The sequence below is a fragment of the Manis javanica genome, chromosome X (genome assembly GCF_040802235.1).
Source record: "Manis javanica isolate MJ-LG chromosome X, MJ_LKY, whole genome shotgun sequence".
Classification (NCBI taxonomy): domain Eukaryota; kingdom Metazoa; phylum Chordata; class Mammalia; order Pholidota; family Manidae; genus Manis; species Manis javanica.
This window is the reverse complement of record NC_133174.1, coordinates 81,537,868-81,558,857: the sequence shown is the minus strand read 5'-3', so window position 1 is coordinate 81,558,857 and position 20,990 is coordinate 81,537,868.

Sequence of the window (20,990 nt, the reverse complement as noted above, 5' to 3'; positions counted from 1 at the left end):
TGTCTCAGGCTGCTCCTCCGATATGGTGTAGCCGTGTTGGAGGGGGAATGGCCGGGAGACTATTTATCTCCATGAGGGTCCTCCATGCTCCCTGCTGCCCATTGGGTTAGAGTGCCCAGAGTTCCCCAGATTCCCTGCTTCTGGACTAAGTGTCTCAGGATGCTTCCATCCAGTTTTGGGGTCCCTGTCCCATAAGACTTCCAAAAAGCACTTGCTTTTCTTTGTCCTGGTGCGCTGGCTGCAGGGACCTGCTCACAGGTCTTACTGTCCTGTTTCCCTAGTTTCCAGCACCCCATGCATGCACTGTGTCTGTACTCAGATGCAGATGGCTAGGGCTGGCTTTTTAGCAGTCCTGAGCTCCCTCTCCCTCCCCCTCTGACTCCTCTCCTCCTGCCCAGAGCTGGGGTGTGGGGTGCTTGTGTCCCACCGGGCCGGGGCTTGTATCTTACCCCCTTTGCAAGGTGCTGGTTTCTTGCAGGTGTGGATGTGGTCTGGCTGTTGTCCTGTGTCTTCTGGTCTCTCTTTTAGGAAGAGTTGTCTTTGTTGTATTTTCAAAAATATATGTGGTTTTGGGAGGAGATTTCCACTGCTTTATTCACGCCACCATCTTTATTATTGGGTTATCATGTTTGGTGAATTTTTCACATTTCAAAACTTTGGTATCCCCATGTATAAAGATGTAAAAGTGAACATCTAGCATCTACCTCAAGGGTTAACAAGCTTAAATTTAGTAATATATGTAAAATGACTTGAGATATAGAATGTGATCAATAAAATATAATTTTCAAAGTCCAATAACTAACATAGAAGACAAGAGAAGTATTTTGTCTATCCACTTACATGTGAATATTATGTAGCTGGATACTTAATCTCTGAAAAAAATTAGATGTAAAAGAAAGTAAAAGAGTAACTAAATGACAGGAAAATAGAGGGACTGGTGGAGGCAGACATGGGCAAAGACTATCAATTCAGCCTTGAATACATAATAAAATTCATTTGTCTTAGATGATAAAAAGATGACAAAATGTATGTGACTATTTTCATAATGAATTACAAACCTTTGTGATGAGAAGAATTGGAAGGAGCTTGGGGCATGGGGTAATACACCAACATAAAAGGAAAGAGGAAATAGTATCCTGCTGATCCTTCAGAGACAGGTTACACTACAGCTTAGTTCAGCATTAACAACAAAATCCTTGCCAGTAGAATGTTCTTCAGGTAGAAGACATTCTCTGAATTTCCCAGTAACCTTCCACAGTTCCAACAACCTCCACATTTATGGCCAGTGCCTTGCATTTTAAGACTTTCACTTGCAGGCATACAGTAATGTTGTGTTCATTAAAACAGCTGGAAACTAATCTTTACATTGTAAAGTGATCCAAAATTTATTACTAATTATTTACTTTTTGCCATTTGGTGCATAAAATAGTTGTAGAAGATGAAAATCCTGCTCTCTAATTACTTCCTTTTACATAGGAATCAACTTGTGCAAAGTACTGTAATAGAAAACATAAAAGTATAAAGGACCTCAAAATAAAAGCGATGAATGTAAATGTTCGGAAATATTTCATGACGGAGGAAAATTCTTGAATTAGGCTTTGAAGGACTGATAGTATTGAAAATTAGCCAAGATAAAAAAAGCCATAGTTTTTCTGCTTTCTTTCAAAATAGCAGTATGTCATAACATTGTAATATATTCTTTCCCTTCATATTCTTTAACCTCTAATTAAGCAATGACTAACTGGCGTTTGTACAAATTTACCCTAGATATCTGTAGCCTTGGATCTGAATTGCCACCAGATGCATGGACTTCATTTCATAAAGGCATTTTTTTAATGTTTTCTATGAAATTGTTACATAAATTAAAATGAGAACACTTGAGCTGGTTATTATTTATGTAGAAAGCAATGTGTGCTGAATAAAAATATTTCCAAAATCATAATTAGGAATAAAGCTATGCCAATATTTTGAGAAATACTAAATTCAATGTACACTGAATCATCTCAAGAAAAATTCTTGAGATAATTTTCTTCAGAAGTTTTCTGTGATATAATAGAAACTATAACACACAATAAATATATACACTATATTTCACTTAAAAAATCTACCTTGTAGTTGTTGATTGTTACGGGTTGCATAGTGTCCTCCTCCAAATTGATTTGTTGCAGTCCTAAACCTCAACATGGCAGAATTTGACTACATTTGGAAATGAATTATTTAAATGTAATTAAGTTAAAATGAATTCATTAGAGTGGGTTCTAATCCAATTTGCCTAGTGTCCTTATAAGAAAAGGAGAGTAAGACACAGATAGATACAGAGGACATTCTACTAGCAGACTACCTTTGGACTTGAGCTGCAACTTCAATTCTTCCTGAGTTAGGAGCCTGCCTGACTACCCTGTAGATTTTAGGTTTGATCAGCCTCCACAATCACAAGAATCAATTCCTTAAAACAAATCTCTCTGTCTCTATTGGCTCTGTTTATCTGGAGAACCCTGACTAATTCCTTGATATTGACAGAAATCTGACCATTTCAGATTGACTGTTCCTGGAATTGACTATAAATGCAGCTTCATTCAAGGATCATTTTGGAAGATATTTTTAGTGTATTTCTGCCGGATTGAATGACAAGTTTCTGAGACTTTGGAGATTCCAAAAGTATTCTGAATATCAGTTGTTATATTAAACCATGTAATAAATAACACTAAAGGTTATATATGTGTGTCCAGCAAGAAAAGTAATTTAGTAATAATGAGCAGAGAATGAGCTTTAATTTATGGTTTTCAATTTCATTGCTTATTGAGAGTAACCTTTCCTTTTTAATGGATGATCCTTATTAATATGATTCTGGTTGTCTATGAAACCAATACAAAAAGAAAGTTATTAATTCTCTATGAGTGGGTTCACAAATACACTATAAATGTTTAATAAAGGACTTCATAATTTTCTTCTACAGTTTGCAGATATTTCTATGGAAAAATTCTTAAGGATAAAAAATACAGCTAGTATACAATTTAGCATCTTAAATGTACTCAAAGGAGTAGTGAAGAAATAGGTAGCTAGATTAATAAGGATATATTACAAAATTTTGTCTGGCAGCCATCTCTGGATAGTGGAGGTATTAGTCAAATTTTCTTATTTTTATGTTTCTTCATTTTACAAAATATCTACAGTCAACATGTAAACTATAGTATATAACATAAGTATTAAAATGGTATTGAGATGTAAAAAATAAGCATATTACTATTTAAAAGTTTGCTGGCAAGAATGATGTTTTTACTGATTGAGACAGAAGCTGTCCTACTTAGAATTGTATGAATGGAATCACAAAATCATTCATCTAGATGGAACTTTGGTAAATTATTTCTAGAACCCTCAACATCATTATTCTAATGATATAAGAATCTTTGCTGGTATCACAGTCCTTCTTTCAAGGGACACAATATATAGGTCATGAAAAGGTTAGCTAAGTAGACCTGTGTTACTCAAACCCTGCATGTTCCAAGAAGGGACAGTCAGTCTTCTGGACTGCCCCTCAGCTGGCTCCTGAGAACTAAACTCTGGACACTTGAGATACTCTGCCTAATAAAAGTGTTTAGTACTACTTCAACCAGATCATTTATGTTAATGTGATTTAAGGTGCATGCCTGTTTTTGCTCTGCAGGGGGACAACTAGAATCTGAATAGTTGAGGTCAGTCATGTGAACATAGCATGCCTACATGACTGAGTCCCAATACAAATTCTGAACACCATGACTTTGGGTGAGCTTCCCTAATTGGCAAAAGTGTACATGTGTTGTCATATATCACTTCTGGGAGAATTAAACATGTCCCCATGTGACATTACTAGGAAGGGAAATTTGTGCTTGGTTTCTCCTGGACTTGTGCCGTTTCTCCTTATAGATTTTAATCTGTATCTTCTTGCTGTCATAAATTGCAGTCATGAGTATAACAGCTTCTGAGTACTGTGATTCCATCTAGCAAATCACTGAGCATGAAGGTGGTCTTGAGAAGCTCAATACAAGAATTTAAAAATGATAAATGAAAGTTGTTAAGACAGACTGACTGAACCAGGGTTCTCATTGTGGAATAAGAAACTTACAAATACGGAATGTGTCAAGAGAAGAAAGAATCCTGTGGGATGGACTGAAACTGGAGGTACCAGTATGAAATCATGATTCTATCTATCTACATATATATACATGAATTTGTATGTATACATGTACATGTGTGCATATACTTAAAGCAAAGTCATCCCTATAGCAATTGGGCACAATAACCACCTAGATCTTACTTTCTAATGACATTTAAAAAGAAACAAGGGCTCCGTGGGGAAATATCTGTGTCCTAGATTGGGGAAGATGAACCTGGAACAACATTTTAGGTTGGGGCATGGTATAGTATAGAGGAGCCAGCCTCAGGAGTCTTTCACTAACCAAATGTGAGCATTTTAATACCAAAAATAATTAACTATAGTAATGACTTATAAACTGATGGAAAAAATACAGAAATCTCCAAGTCCATATCAGTAATAAATAGACAAACAAATAAATTAGGGCTGACATGTAAATGTGAGATAATAGAAAAAAATCATCACTTGGTTGCTATCACAGTAAAGAATGATTCAGGAAAAAAATAGATTCTAATTCTAAGATGACAGGTCTACTTAGCTAACCTTTTCATGACCTATATATTGTGTCCCTTGAAAGAAGGACTGTGATACCAGCAAAGATTCTTATATCATTAGAATAATGATGTTGAGGGTTCTAGAAATAATTTACCAATTTCTTTAATCCTCTCCTGTAATATTCTTATTCTTGCAGCTTTTCTGCATTTGAAATTGCTTGTAAAGAAAAAGCAAAAACAATAAAAAAAACAAAAAACACATTTGTCCTAACATTTTTGAAGTTTTGAAGGATTTAATGCCAGCTGACATTGGCCGTATTATTTTGAGTACATACATACATGTGTGTGTGTGTATGTCTATATATACGATTGCAAATATATATATTTTTATAAATAAATATGAATATAGTATATATATTTTATAGTTGTTTATATATATAATTTTAAAGTTCACAACTCACAATTTGGAGGAAAATATGTGCTTTCATTAATGCAAGAAATATGGATAATGAAAATTTATTAGAATATTAATACATCTTGAATTCATAATGAGGATGCATATTGAATTAGCTATTTCTTTCACATGCACTATAAATCAATAATAATCTTTTCTCTAGCCACAAAATTTGCATCATTCCCAATAGAGGTAATACAGTGTTTCATGAAATTGTGCTTTGTTCTTGCTAAAGCTCACAGAGAAATTTTCCTCTATACTTTTAATCATCTGATTAACTAATACATTCTTAAAATGTAATATTTTTTCTAGCCTTAAAATTGGTGAATATATGAAATTGAGTATTTAGAGATAAATAGTGTCACTACCTATGGTATATTTTTTTGTGTGTGCATATTTTTAAATTAGTACTTCTTTTATAAAATTCATTATCTAGATATTATTTCTTCTCTTTATCTATTCTTCTCTCTCTCTGTCCCTCAACACAGACACATGTGTATGCACACAGAAACCATAAACACAGTTTTGTGGCATTTTTACAATAACTATTTTTAACTGAAATCATATTACAGAGAGACAATCTAAGTTCAAAATCACAGATTTTTGAATGACTCATTTTAGTTTCACATAAAGACATAACTGTTTTATGTAGGCCATGCTAAATAATTTGTGGATTAATATACATTAAGGCTTCTGAAGTTATCTATAAGTGATCGTATTTTTGCAACAAGTCTAATACTTATGTTTGTTTAGTTATTTCACATAAATTCACATTAAAATTGACACATATCCAAATAATAATTTGGCTCTTGAAATAAAAGTCCTTTCTCTAGTTCAAATTTTGAAAATCAAATTAATATGTAAATTATTTAATATATTTTAAAAATGTAAATCAGCACAGTTACAACTCAAAGGGCAGAATGGTGATTTTCTTGGGTTTCTTCTTTGGCTCTAGGAAGGTTGTTCATTTATCATGTTTTTATTAAGGAATACATCTCAATGGAAGCTGTATTTAAAACAATGGAGATGGAGCTAAAGAAGAAGATCCTTGGCCTAGAAGGTTAAGGGCTCTAGCTCTAGTGAAGCTTCATTAATTACCAGTTAATACCTTTGGAATAGCCATTTAATTTGAGACTATATTGTTTCATTGGTAAAAATAGTGGAATGGATTAGATTATCTCAAGCATTTTATCATTATTTAACTATATTTAACAAAATATTTTATAATATTTAATAGCATTTAATTATTATTTAACAATATTCAACAATATTTAATGTTTAAATACTATTTAACAATATTTATTTTTATTATATATTATTTAACAAGATTTTATTAAACCATGAAATAACATTACTATTTAAAAATTTTATTTAACAATTATCAAGCAACCTAAGAAAAATCTCCAACAATAGAACTGTATATATTTAAAAAGAGCTTGTATTCTTAATGTGTTAGAGTAATATAAAAAATAAGTATTTTTATGGAATTTTGTAGTAAAATGAAATGGACCTTGCACTTCCAAAGATCAAAAGCTTAAAAATTGAAACGTGAAATGAATATACATTTTGAATTAAAAAATATTGTCATTTATTGGTTGAGATTCTGTTACAGAAATTTAAAACTATTATTTAAAAAACATGCTATTATCACTTGACAAAAGAATCACAAGGGAAATTAGAAAATACTTTGAGATGAGTGAAATGAAAAGCACAACATGAAAATTTTGACATAGAGCTAAAAAATGATACATAGAGAAATTTATATCTGCAAACATTTGCATTTAAAGAAGAAGAAATATCTCAAGTAAATTACCAACCTTTCCACTTTAAGACTGTGAAAAAGAAGAGCAGATTAAGTTAAAGCAACCAGAAGTAAGGAAATAATAAAAACAGTCTAACCAAGAAAAACAAAAAGAATATTCAAGTTACTAAAACCAAGAAACAAAGAGAGAACTGTTCTACACATTTTAAAGGCATAAAAGTATTATGGTAGAACACTAGAAAAACTTCATACCTATAGATTAGACAACTTAGATTGAATAGACAAATTCCTAATAAAACACAAACTACTGAAACTGACTCAATGAGAAATTGGAAATCTAAATAAACTTATGACAAGTGAAGAAATTGAATTATTAAATTTCACACAGATTCCAGGCCTAGAGGGTTTCATAGGTGAATTTTGCCAAACATTTAAAGAATTAATATCAATTGTTGATAAACTCAAATACGGAAGTGTGAAATTTTCTATAAGACCAGTATTACTCTGATATCAAAACAAGAAAAATATATTGCAAGAAAAGAAAACTACATCCTAATACCCTATGACCATAGATGCAAAAATCCTCAACTGAATACAAACACAATGAGTCAATAATATATGAAAAGGATTATACCCCATGACCAAGTGAGATTTATCCCAGGAATGCAAGTTCAGTTTAGTGTTTGCAAATCAATTTATGTAACACACTTTAGCACGAGTATGAAGGACAAAAACCATATGATCATTTCAACAGATGCAAAAATTTTTGACAAAATACAACACTTTATAAAGAAAACATCAAGAACTAAGAATAGAATGAAAATGTCTCAATTTGGTAAAGAACATCTATGGAAAAGCCACAGCTAACATCATACTCAATGGTGAAGGATGAAATTGTTTTCCCTGATTAAAAACAAAGCAAAATGTTTGCTATTATCAATTTTATTCAACATTATTTTGACTATTCTACCCAAAGCAATTCAGTAAGTAAATGAAACAGACATTCAAATTGGAAAAGAAAAGGTAAAACTATGTCTATTTGCAGATGACATGACCCTGTATGGAGAAAAATCATAATGAATTTTGATTATTATCCAAAATTAATGAAAATTTTTTGAGGGATTAAATTAATTCAGCAAAATTACACAACACAAATTTGATATATAAAAATCAATTACTTTTCTGCACACAAGCAATGAAAAATTCAAAAATGAAATCAAGAAACAACTACATATGGTAGCAATAAACATAATAAAATACTTAGGAATAAACTGACCAAAATGAGTATAAAATGTATACTCTGAAAACCACAAAATTGTTGAAAGAAATTAATGAAGAACAAAAAAATGGAAATTCTGCATCATGAATTAGAGTATTTAACATTAACACTCCCCAAATTCAACCACGAATTCAATGTAATTCCCATCAAAATTACAACTGGCTTCTTTGCAGAAAATAACAAGTAAATCCTAATAGACATATAAGCATTGAAGGGACCCAGAATTGAATGAACAATCTTGAAAAGGACACATACTTCTGGATTCCAGAACTTACTACAAAGTTACTATAATCAATAAACTGTGGTACTGACATAAGGACAGACATATAGATCAATAGGATAGAATTGAGAGACCAGAAATTAACCATAACACTTATAGTCAGTTGATTTTTCACAAAGATGCCAAGACCATTCAATGGGAAAAGATGAGTCATTTCAGCAAACAGGGCTGGGAAAACCGTATGAATATAAAAGAATGTACTTAGATCCATTCCTTAAAACACACTAAAAATATAACTCAAAATATACCATAGACCCAAATGTAAGAGCTAAACCAATAAAACTCTAAGAAGAAAATATTGGAATAAATATTTATTACCTTTGGTTGGAAAAAACCTTTTAAGGATTGACACCAAAACATAGGCAACAAAAGAAAAAACAGATAAATTGGACTTTATCAAAATGGAAGCTTTTGTGCTTCAAAGAACACCAGTGGGAAAGTGAAAAAACAACCCAGAGAATGGAAAAAAAATTTCTAATCATATATCTGATAAGGGACATGTATCTGGAATATATAGAAAAACTCACAACTCAGTAATAAAAAGACAAATAACCCAGTTAAAAAATTGACAAAGAATCTAAATAGACATTTCTCCAAAGGAGATAGACAAATGGCCAATTAACACAGAAAAAGATACTCAACATCATTAGCCATCAATGAAAGGCAAATAAAAACCACAATGAGATATTACTTCACACCTAGTAAGTTGGCTAGTAATCAAAAGACATAGAAGGTCTGTCAAGAAGGTTAGAACTCTCATATATTATAGACTGGAATGTAAAACCATGCATTCACTTTGGAAAACACTTAGCAGTTGCTCAATCGGTATGTCCGAGCAATTCCAACTCTAGGTATATATGGAAAGAATTGATAATATGTTCACAAAAAAAATTTGTACACAGATGTTCCTAGAAGCATCATTTTAATAGCCAAAAAATTGGAAGCAGCCCAAATGCTCATCAGTTAATGAACAGTTAAACAAAAGGTATATCTATAAAATGTAATATTATTTAGCCATAAAAAGGAATGTAGTACTGATGTAAGTTAAAATATTGATGAAACTTGAACACACTATGCTAACTGAAAGAAGTCGGTCAAAAAACGCCACATATTGTATGGCTCCATCTATATGAAATATTCAGAGCAGGCATATCCATAAAGATGGAAATTAAGTTAGTGCAAAAATTCTATTAGTTATTGACCAGGGCATGGGAGTTAGTGGTAAAGGGTAATGACAAGTGTCTACTAATGGGCACAATGATTCTTTTTCGGACAATGAAAGTGTTCAAAAATTAGATTATGGGAATCTATGCATAGTCCTGTTAACATACTAAAAATGTTAAGTTACACACTACAAGTGAATTGCATGGTATGTGAATTATATCTTCATAAATTTGATTAAACAAAGGAGATGGCTTGATTTGTGAAAATTCTTATAATTGTAATCTAATGAGATGTTAAAATTGTTTCTTGAAAAACAACTTGCATGATGCATAGTGAATATGAATTGTCTTCTTTAATTGAAAGGCAATTCTAAATATGACCTAATGTTGTGAAAGCAGCTATGGCACAAATTGCTGCTTCTCTTGGGATTGCCCAGTTTGTGCCTTGAGTCCGGAACATTCCCCTGTACAGAAGTTGGGTGCCAGCTGCAGTTTAGACCCAGATTATCCTTACTTACTAGAAGAAACCTTTCCCCTGTTCTGGATATGTGAACTTCCTTTTATTGCTTAAAAGTGTATGTCATATGGCATCTGGTCAAGTCCCATTAGTATATCTGGCCCCGAAGGGAAGGAAACAGAGCCTTCACCTGTAGCCTAAGAGGGTTGCATTCCATCCATCACCCTAAATTGTCTATATGGAGGAATCTATTGGTCATGGGAGATAAGCACACACTGTAGACACTGATCTTGCTGCATCTCCTTTCTTTTCTGTGACTATTTCAAATAGTGCCTTGTGTATTGAATCCTCCTTTACCACTTTGAACCTGTAGAAAATGCCATGGGCTATGAGTCAATACACAAAATGGATTTTTTGTAATTGACTGACTTGCAGGAGTCTTGAACTGTTACCTACCCTTTGGGGGACTGCATGCCCTAGTTAACAGTCCACAAAGTCACAAGTGTACATAGTTCATAATGTGACTTCCCCAAGGCTCCTGATGATAAACAGTCTCTCTTGCTTCCCAGCTCCTTCCCCTTGTACACCTCTTAGATAAGACCCCTGGGAGCTAGGAAACCTCCACTCTTGTTTTGTTTGAATTGACCAATTAGCCTTAGCCAAGGAACCCCAGAAACACTCCTCCCACAGACCCTAATAAAAGCATTTGCCTCAGGTCCTGCTGCTCACGCTCTGTACTCTGCCTTGACCTCCCTGTCTCCCTTCGAGGCATGCTGTGTACTTCTTTTGTCGAATGCTTTTTCAGCATCTATTGAGGTTATCATACGGTTTTTATCCTTACTTTTTTTCAAGTGGTATATCACACTGATTTATGAATATTGTACCATCCTTGCATCCCTGGAATAAATCTCACTTGGTTGTGATGGATGATCTTTTTGATGTATTTTTGAATTTGGTATGCTAATATTTTGTTGAGGATTTTTGTATCATGTTCATCAGGGATATTAGTCTGCAATTTTCTTTTTTGTAGACTCTTTGGTTTTGGTATTAGAGTAATGGCCTCATAGAATGGGTTTGGAAGTATTCCATCTTCTACTTTTTGGACTACTTCAAGAAGGATGGGTATTAGGTCATCTTTAATTGTTTGGTAGAATTAATCTGTGAAATCATCTGGTTCTGAGTTTGGTTGATTGGAATTTTTGATTACCAACTCAATTTTGTTACTGGTAATTGGTCTGTTCAGATTTTGTGTTTCATCCTGGGTTAGTCCTGGAAGATTGTAAATTTCTAATAATTTATCCACTTCTTCTAGATTGTCCAATTTATTGGAAAATAATTTTTTCATAAAATTCTCTAATAATTCTTTGTATCTCTGTGGTGTCAGTTGTAAATTCTCCTTTTTCATTTCTGATTTTGTTTATTTGTGTCTGTCTTTTTTCTTGATAAGTCTGGCTGGGGGTTTGTTTGTCTTCTCAAAGAACCAGCTCTTGATTTCAATGATATTTTTCTATTGTTTTATTTTTCTCTGTTTTTCTTCTGTTCTGATCCTTATGATGTCCCTCTTTCCAGTAACTTGGGTTTCGTTTGTTCTTCTTTTTCAAGTTTCTTTAATTGTGAGTTTAGTCTGCTTATTTGGGATTGTTCTTGTGTCTTGAGGTAGACCTGTATTGCTATGTATTCTCTTCTTAGAACTGGCATCCCACATATTTTCAGTGGTTGTTTTCATTTCTCTCCATGTATTGTTTGACTTCCTCTTTGATTTGTTCTTTGATCTATTGATTATTATTTTAGAAGCATGTAGCTTAGCATTCATGTATATGTGGGTTTTTTGTTTTTCTTCATCTAGTTGGTTTCTAGTTTACCATTGTGATCTGAAAAAATGCTTCATACAATTCCAAACTTTCTTAATTTTTGAGGCACTTTTTGTATCCTAATAAGTGGTCCTTTCTGAAGAAACACTCGCTGTGCACTTGAGAAAGATGTGTCTCTTGCTGCTTTTGGGTGGAGTCTGGATGATCAATCCTATTGATGTAAGTGGGTTGTTAAAATACCTTAATATGGTTGTGTTGCTGTCTATTTCTCCCTTTAGGTTAGCATTTGTTTTATATATATATAAGGGTCCTAAGTTGGGTACATAGATATTTATGATTGTTATATCCTCTTGTTGTACTGATCCTTTTGTCATTATGTAATGTTCTTCTTTGTCTCTTGTTACTTTCTTTGTTTTAAAATCTATTTTGCCTGATATAAGTGCCACTCCTCTTACATGAAATATCTTTTTCCATCCCTTCAGCTTTCAATCTATGTATGTCTTTGTGTCTGTTATGATTCTCTGTAGGCAGAATATAGATGGGTTTTGTTTCTTTATCCATTCCACCACCCTATGTCTTTGGATTGGTACATTTCATACATTTACAGTCAAGACAATTATTGATAGTTATGTTCTTATTGACATTTCATGTATTGTTTTCTGGTTGTTTTTATAGTTCCTTTCTGGTCCTTCCTTCCTATCTTATACTCTTCTCTTGTTATTTGATGGTTTTCATGAGTGTTATGTTTGGATTTTATTTTCTTAATATTCTGCATATCTGTTATAGGCTTTAGGCTTGTGGTTACCATAAGGTACATAGATAGTTTCCTGACTAAATACATCTATATTAATACATCTATATTGCTGGTTGCTCTATGAACACAATCCAAAAGTACTACTTCTTTATTCTTCTTCCACCTCTACACTTTATGTTAGATATCATAATCTGCATTTTTTTGTGTATCCCTTGACTGATTTTGTATATATTTGGTTTTACTGCTTTTGTTTTGTTTTAAATTCATAACTGCTTGGTACATAATTGGTATACTACTTTTACTGTGGGTTTATTTTCACTTGTGAAAACCACTTAGGCTTAACAGCACTTAGATCTACAGAAGTCCCTTTAACATATCCTGTAAGGTCTATTCACTAGTGGTGAATTATTTTAACCTTTGATTATCTGGTAAACTTCAAATCTCTCCTTCAATTCTGAATGAAAGCCTTGTTGGGCAGAGGATTCTTGGTTGTAGGTTCTTCCCCTTTAATTCATTAAATATTTCATGCCATTCTCTTCTGGTCTATAAAGTTTCTGCTGAGAAATTTGCTGGTAGCCTTATGGAATTTCCTTTCTAGGTAACTCTCTGACTCTTTCTTGCTGCTTTTAAGATTCTCTCTTTATCTTTAATATTTGCTATTTTAATTACCATGTATTTTGGTGTTGTCTCCCTAGGGTTCCTTTTATTAGGTGCTCTCTGTGCTTCCAGGACCTGGGTGTCTATTTCCTTCCTTAGACTGGGTAATTTTCAGCTATGATTTATTCGAGGAGACTTTCTACTACTTTATCTCTCTCTTCCCCTCCTGGGACCTCTGTTATGCAAATATTGTCATTTTTTGAGTTGTCACACAGATCTCTTAGCTTCCTTTCATTTTTAGAAATTATGTACTTTTTATCTCTCCCTCAGTTTGGTTACTTTACTGTTCTCTATCTCCATCTACTTTGATTCTTTCCTTTACTTCCAGCATTTTACTACTCATTCCCTCCATTGTATTTTTCATTTTAGTCATTGTATTCTTCAGCTCTTAGTGGTTCTTTTTAAATATTTTCTCTTTGTTGAAGTTCTAGCTGAGAGCATAAATTCTTTTCCCCAGATGAGTGAGCATCTTTATGACTGCTACTTTCAAATCTTTATAAAGAAGATTGCTAATTAGTCTCTCTTTCTTTTAGCTTCTTTCTGGTGCTTTACATTGTTATTTTGTTTGGAATATATCTTCTGCCTCCTCATTTTGTTTGAGATTCTGCATTTCTTCCTTTGAATTAGATAAATCAGGTATTCCTCCTGATCTAGAAAATAATGGCTTTATGAAGTGGGCATCTTATGGTCCCCAGAAGCTCAAGGCTTTTTGCTTACCAATTCCTGGTTCTCCTTTGTGGTAGAGCTTCAGTTGCTATTGGTGGGCTGTGAGCAGGGCTGGCTTTCTGACTGTCTGCTGGCAGGGGCTGATGTCTGTCAACAGAGGCTGACAGCTTGACTCTACATGCCCTTTTTTGTGACATGAGGTGCTTCTGCTGTGATTCACTGTGGGTGGGGCTGTCCTCTGCCTATCAGTCATCAATGGCATCCTCTGCTGGTTCATATAGGCTGGGTGGGGTGGGTTTGCAGGTGAATGCTGCTGCAGAGATGAACTGCCAGAGACAGCTGGAGAGTTTAGAGCTGAGTCTTTCAAGCATTGAACCAGTTGGGTAAAGGGGGCCAGGAAAGTCAGAACATGCCCTCCCTCCACCTGCCAGGCTAGCAGAGTCTTGCTGATGCTGGGATGAGCAGACAGGGCAGGGTGGGTGTACAGGGAAGCACCACCATGGGGCTGAATCACTAGCAAGGGAGATGGAATATTTTGATCTGGCTCCTGTAAGCATCCAACCAATTGGGCTAAGGGAGGTCTGTGAAAGAATTGTCCACCTACCCTTCTTCCTCTGGAGAGAATTCCTTCCAATCCCTGCCCCTCTGGCACACTTCTCACAGCTGATAAATGTTTCAAACTGCCACCTCTGTGTTGGGTTTCAGTGAGATTGATGGAGTGTGCCTGTCCTCCACAAGTATCAGGAGTCTCAGCCTCCCAGAGTGCTCTATCTTTCTCTGGTGTCCATCCCCATTAATCACCAAAGCCCAATGTAATGTGGATTCATGTTCCTAGAGCAGATTTCCAGGACCAGGTGTGCAGGATTTCTGAGCACTTTTCCCATCCCTGCTCTATCCCTCTCCCTCCTGCTTGTGGGCTGGGATGGGGGAAGGGATTGTGACTTGATTGATCATGGCTCTGCCATTTTATCCTCCTCTATTGGTTTTCTCTTTTTCACAGGTGCAGTTGCTGTGCTCTGCAGTCTTCAGGTCATTTCCAGGGTTAGTTGTATTTTCTGTAGTTACTTCCATGTTGTGTAGGTCAGAGGAGATTTCCACCTTGCCTTCCTACTCATCCATCTTTTCTTCCCAGCTGTCCTATATCTATCCTTTTAAATTATTTTTGATGTCATTGTAAATGAGTTTGTTTTCTTCATTTCATTTTTTATTTGCTCATTCATTGCTAAAATATCACATAAATAATTTATTTTTTGTGTATTGACCTTATATTCTACAACCTTGATGAACTCATTCTTTTTTGAAAGACTTTTTTCTTTTGATATTTTGAATATGTCATCATATTGCCTTTTGGTCTCCTTTGGTTCTGGTGATAAGTCAGCCCTTTATCATATTGGAATTTTCTTATATGTGATGAGCCCTTTTAACTGACTTCTTTCAATATTTTCTCTTTATCTTTGGCTTTCAACTGTTTGAGTATAATATATCTGAGAGTGGATCTCTTTACCCATATTCTCCCTGAAGGTTTTTGGGGGCTTGGATGTGTAGATTAATGTTTTTCATCAAGTTTGAGAAGTTTTCATTCTTTATTCTTTTATTTTTTCTGTCTCTTTCTATTTCTTCTGTCCTCTTGGTACTCTCATTGAACATGTTTGTGTGCCTACTGGTGTACCACATTTCTTGGAAACTTTAAGTCTTCTTTATTCTCTGTTTTTCAGATTACATAATCTATATTGACCTATCTTCAAATTTGATGATTCTTATTTATGATGACTCAAATCTACTATCACTCATCTCTACTTAATTTTTTGTTTCAGTTATTGTGTGTTTCAACTCCAAAATTTTCATTTATTTCTTTTTAGTAATTTCTATCTCTTTATTGATATTCTCCATTTGATGAGATATTGTTATAATAGCTTCCTTTAATTGTTTAAGCATGGTTTCTTTTAGTTCTATGAACACATTTACACCAGTTGGTTTGAATTATTTCAATTCTAAATTAATCATCTGAATTCTTTCAAAGTAGTTTCTAGTGTCTATTTTTATTCCTGTGAATGTGTCACGCTTTCATGTTTCTTTGCATGTTTTGTAATTTTCTCTCTAAAACTGGACTTCTTTTATTTTGTTTTTATCATAGTTTTTGTTTATTGTGGTAAAAACATATAGTATTAAATGTACCATCCAAACCATTTTTAAGTGTATATTTCAATGATGTTAAGTATATTCATATTGTTGTGAAAGACATCTCCAGAACTGCTTCATTTTACTAATTTGAAACTCTATATCCATTAAACAGCAATACCTTATCCCCTCTCCCCCTACTGCCAGCCCAGGTTATTTCCCTTTTACTTTCTGTTTCTATGAATTTGACTACTTGAGATACCTCATGTAAGTGGAATCATACAGCATTTGTCTTTCTTTGATTGGCTTATTTCACTTAAATAATATACTCAAGGATCACACATGTTGTAGCATGTAACAAGATTTACTTCCTATTTAAGACCCAATAATACTCCAACATAAGTATATATAACATCTTGTTTATCCATTCATACCTTGATGGGCATTTGGGTCACTTTCACCTCTTTGTTATTGTGAATAATACAGCTATGAACATGAGTATGCAAACTCTTCAAGATCCTGATTTCAATTTTGGGGGGATATATATCCAGATTGGTGAATCATATGGTTATTCCATTTTTAAGTTTTGAGGAATCTCCATACTGTTTTCCATACTAGTTGCACCATTATATAACCACACCAACAGTCCAGAAGGATTCTAGTTTCTCCACATCATCAACAGCATTTATTCTTTTCTTTATCTTTTTTTTTTGACTTACATTTCTCTGATGATTAGTGAGGTTGAGCAGCTTTTCTTATGCTTTTCAACTGTTTGTATATTTTCTTTGGTGAAATGTCTACTCAAGTCCTTTGTCTATTTTTTAATTGGGTTATTTTATTTTTTTCTTGTTGAGTTGTAAGAGTTCTTTATTTATGAAAACCAGCATTTTTAAATGGCATTCTGTAGCAATTCTGGTTACTGATCCTTCATTCCCAACCAACCCTACTCCATTGGTTGTTGTTTATGTTGTTTGTTTGGACATTTGTTTATGTTAGTGCCTTGGATGATAATTCTGAAATGTCTATTTCCTCTGCAGTGTACAAACTGTGCTGTCCGTAGCCAGACTTTTTCTCTCTCATTTATATCTTTAATCTAGCTACCTTTGAGTCAGCATAAGCCATTTGTTTGTCAAAGGTGAACTTAAATCCCCTTAGGAAATTAGATTTTCACACTTTACTGTTAAAGGCAGTTACCATAATTCAGAAAGTTTGTTTTTTACCCCCCAGACACTGACTAGTATCTTGGAATTTTACTTCCTGATGGCCTCTGAAAGTGTATAGCTTAGGCATGCACAGGCATTTCAGTTGGCCAAGGATGAGGGCAGTTTTATTTTTAAGCCTAACTTTCTAGAAATCACTCATGGGTAACAGTAGCTAATTATTCCATCAGTGTTTGGTTAGAGGTTATATTAAACTCCCTTGTGTCAATGAGGCTTCTGCCCTGTGTTAATTGGTATAAATGCAGCTTGGGCAATATTATCACACCTGCATGTGTCTTGATGTGATTGTTCTTGAGTGGGTGCAGCCTAATGTATGCACACAGCTTTCCCCACCTCCACAGTTGACTATGATCCCATAATGGCTTTTTTTGTCTGTCTTTTCCCTGATTCACTCTTTTAAACTTCTGATTGCTCTGATTTGTGCTTGTTCCTACTTGTTTCATAGAGCTATGAGTGTCCTTTTAGTTGTTCCTTGCAAAGAACAAAGATCTACATTCTTATTAACAACAAATTTAGGCATGTAATTTTTCAAGCTCTGTTCCACATAAAGTAGTTCCCTCAAGTACAGCTGGCACTGGTGGTAAGGGGCAATGGCCTAACCTTCTGAGATTGCTCCTCCCAGCATGACACTTCCTCAAGTGAGCTGGGGCTAGAGGCACTGGGACCCAGGATTGGGCCAGCAGCACTTGGGGTCAAACTTCTGCCCTACAAGTGCTGGGTGTATGAAGAGAGCTCCAGACCTCTTAGCCTCTTAGTACCTCTTGCCTGGAATATAACTTTCGCAACATGAATCTGAGGAAAATGGAAAACAACAGTGTCCTGGCCCTCCCAGCATAAAACCATAAACCCAGAATGGGAGCTAGGATAGAGGAAGTCTTGTCTTCATTGTCATATCTGCCCAGAATAGAGCTCCCCAGAATAAAGTTTTTGTAACCCAGGGGAAGGGATAGTAAGAGAGTGGATCATAATTGAAATACTATAAACTCTCATTGTTCTTACTGAGATTTAGTGGAATTTTCTGAATGAACATTTCTCCATTGGCTATGTGCCCCTAGGATAATTCCCAGAGACAAAAAAATTGTTGCTTTTTAATAATTACCTCCATTTTTATTTCTCATTCTCTAAGTTGTAAGCTGGATACAGAGATGTTTTATTTTTTTCATTTTATAGATGAAGAAATTGAGGTTCAGGAAAATTAATTGACTTGCTGAAGGTCATTGAGCTTTTTGGTAAGAAGCTGGAACTAATCTCAATGTTTCTGTCTCTATTCAGCTTCCATTTCCCTATCTGTACCCAGAAATCTGAACTGAAAGCAGGTATGCAGCCTCTTTCTGGAAGACATTTATTTTTTTCACTCAGAAACAAATTGTTCATACAAATTAATTCTAATCTCTTTTCAGTACTGAAACATTTAGCAGGTGTTGGTTGAAAGTTTGTAATTTTAGCACTCACAAATTCTGTTGCAATTTCACTATATTTAAGCTTTCTATTGGCCAGAGTATAACACCTTTGGAGAAATGTACTAAATTACCTGGTAAGTGAAAAGTAACTTAGGTATTAAGATGCTAATCCCTGCATAATAAATCTCTTGTTCTGGTTTTTGTTTTCTTTATACAGAGTTAAAATAAGATAGTTCAAGTGAAGTGATTATGATTACTTATATAGGTAGAGTAAACTGAAAAGATTGTGAAACTTATGAATATTAAAAACTCACGAAACTCTCTCAAGAAGGGCTTTGGCACTGATATCAATTTGTCCCTTGAAATCTCTGAACACAAACTAACCAACTCAATAATGCCACAGATTAATGACAAGATATAGGCATTGACATCACATTAGCTTTTTTTTTCATCATACTAATGTGAATAAATCCCTAATAATTTCAGGTAAATGCTATGTTTTCTCACTTTAAAGGTCTACTTGCGAATTTAAGTACCACAAGGCTGGATTGGTATAATAAAGATGGACAAAATTGAATATAAATGAAAACAGAAAAATAGAAGTTCTAAACTTTCAAACATCCTTGATAGTGTGATGGGTTGATCAAATGTAGTTATGGATGATTTCTCCATCTCAAGGACACTGACCTTAAGACTTTCAGGGTTCATTTTTAATAGCTTTGAATTTAATTTTCTAGTGTTTCTGAAACACCTTTAATCCTAGCTAAAATGTTTAATGTTATTCTTCCTCTCCCTACACACACACACACACACACACACACACACACACACACACACACACACTCCATTGTGAAAGCTGACAAATTCTTTACTTGTCAGCTCTTTCAAATCTATACCAATCTCTCCATTTCCAGATCCAATGCACACTTCCCAGTCCTTAGCAAAGTTATGTCTGGATTATTGAGGCACTGTCCTAACCTGTGTAACTGTTGCTAATTGTTTTTCTCGCTGTTCAGTAGAATGGATATTGAAGCTCAAATACCTTTCTTTTATTATATTAACACTGTTTAAGACTATAAGCTTAACTGCAAATATCTGAGCTCTGATTTGAATGTCTGTCCCCTGTTTATTCCCTCTTCCCTTCTCTTCTGCCATCCTGACATGTGTCTCCTGAAGTTCCTTTTTGTTGTTGTTACTTGCCTGAACATAGTTTACCGATTCCCATCCAGGATGCTTTCCTTATCAACCCTCATCACACCCACCATTATTATTTATGTTTTTATTTATGTCTTATGCCACACTCAAAATTTCCATCTTCCAGGAAGGTTTTCTGATTCATTCAGATTATTCAAAGCATTAAATTATTTTGATCCTTTCAGCAATTAATTACTATATAAAATTTTATTTGCTCATCTTTAACTCAACTAACTTATGTCTTTATTGGAAGGTTTTTTTTGTTTTTTTCTTTATTTTTTTAATTGAGGTAAAGCTGACATATAACATTTTATTAGTTTCAGGTGTACAAAATAATGATTCAGTATTTGTATACATTGTGAAATGAACACTACAATAAGTCTAACATTAATCATCATGCAGTTACAAAAACTCTTTTTCTTGTGATGAGCACTTTTAAGATCTACTCTCTCAGCTATTTTCAAATATGCAACACAGTATTAACAAAAGTCACCATGCTGTACAATACATCCCCATGACTTATTTATTTTATAACTTGAAGTTTGTGCCTTTTGACCCCTTTCACCCATTTTGCCAACATCCCAACTCCTGCCACTGACAAGTACCAATCTGTTCTCTGTATCTAATGAACTTGTTTTTATTTTAACTGCTTTAAATAATTAAATTTATTATGTAATTTCCATATATGCATATCTATACATGCTAAATAGCTACACTAATTAAAGATGGGCTTTCTTTGTTAAATTTTTAACAGGGTTCTAGCTGTGTCTAGGAAGTGAGGACAACAACAGTACTTTTTGACCCTACTGAAAAATTTAAACAATCATTTTGTTATATACAGTTTGTGTATATTACCAGGTTAATAATTATTATAGCAAAAATTTATGATGGCATGGATTTATGATAGCAGGATTCAAAACAATGCCTTATAAATAGAATATGGGTTTGAGATAGATTTGTTATGGTATTGATGTGTTATGCTATGCTTTTTCATATATTATTCTAAAAACTAAAAAGTCTATCATTGAGGCACTGGAAAATTAGATAAGGAAATTAAGGCTCAGAAATGAGAACTTTTCTAAAGACAGAGATTACTGACAGGAATGAAAAGTGACCCTGGTCTCAAAGTGCAGGCTTCTTGTTCATTTC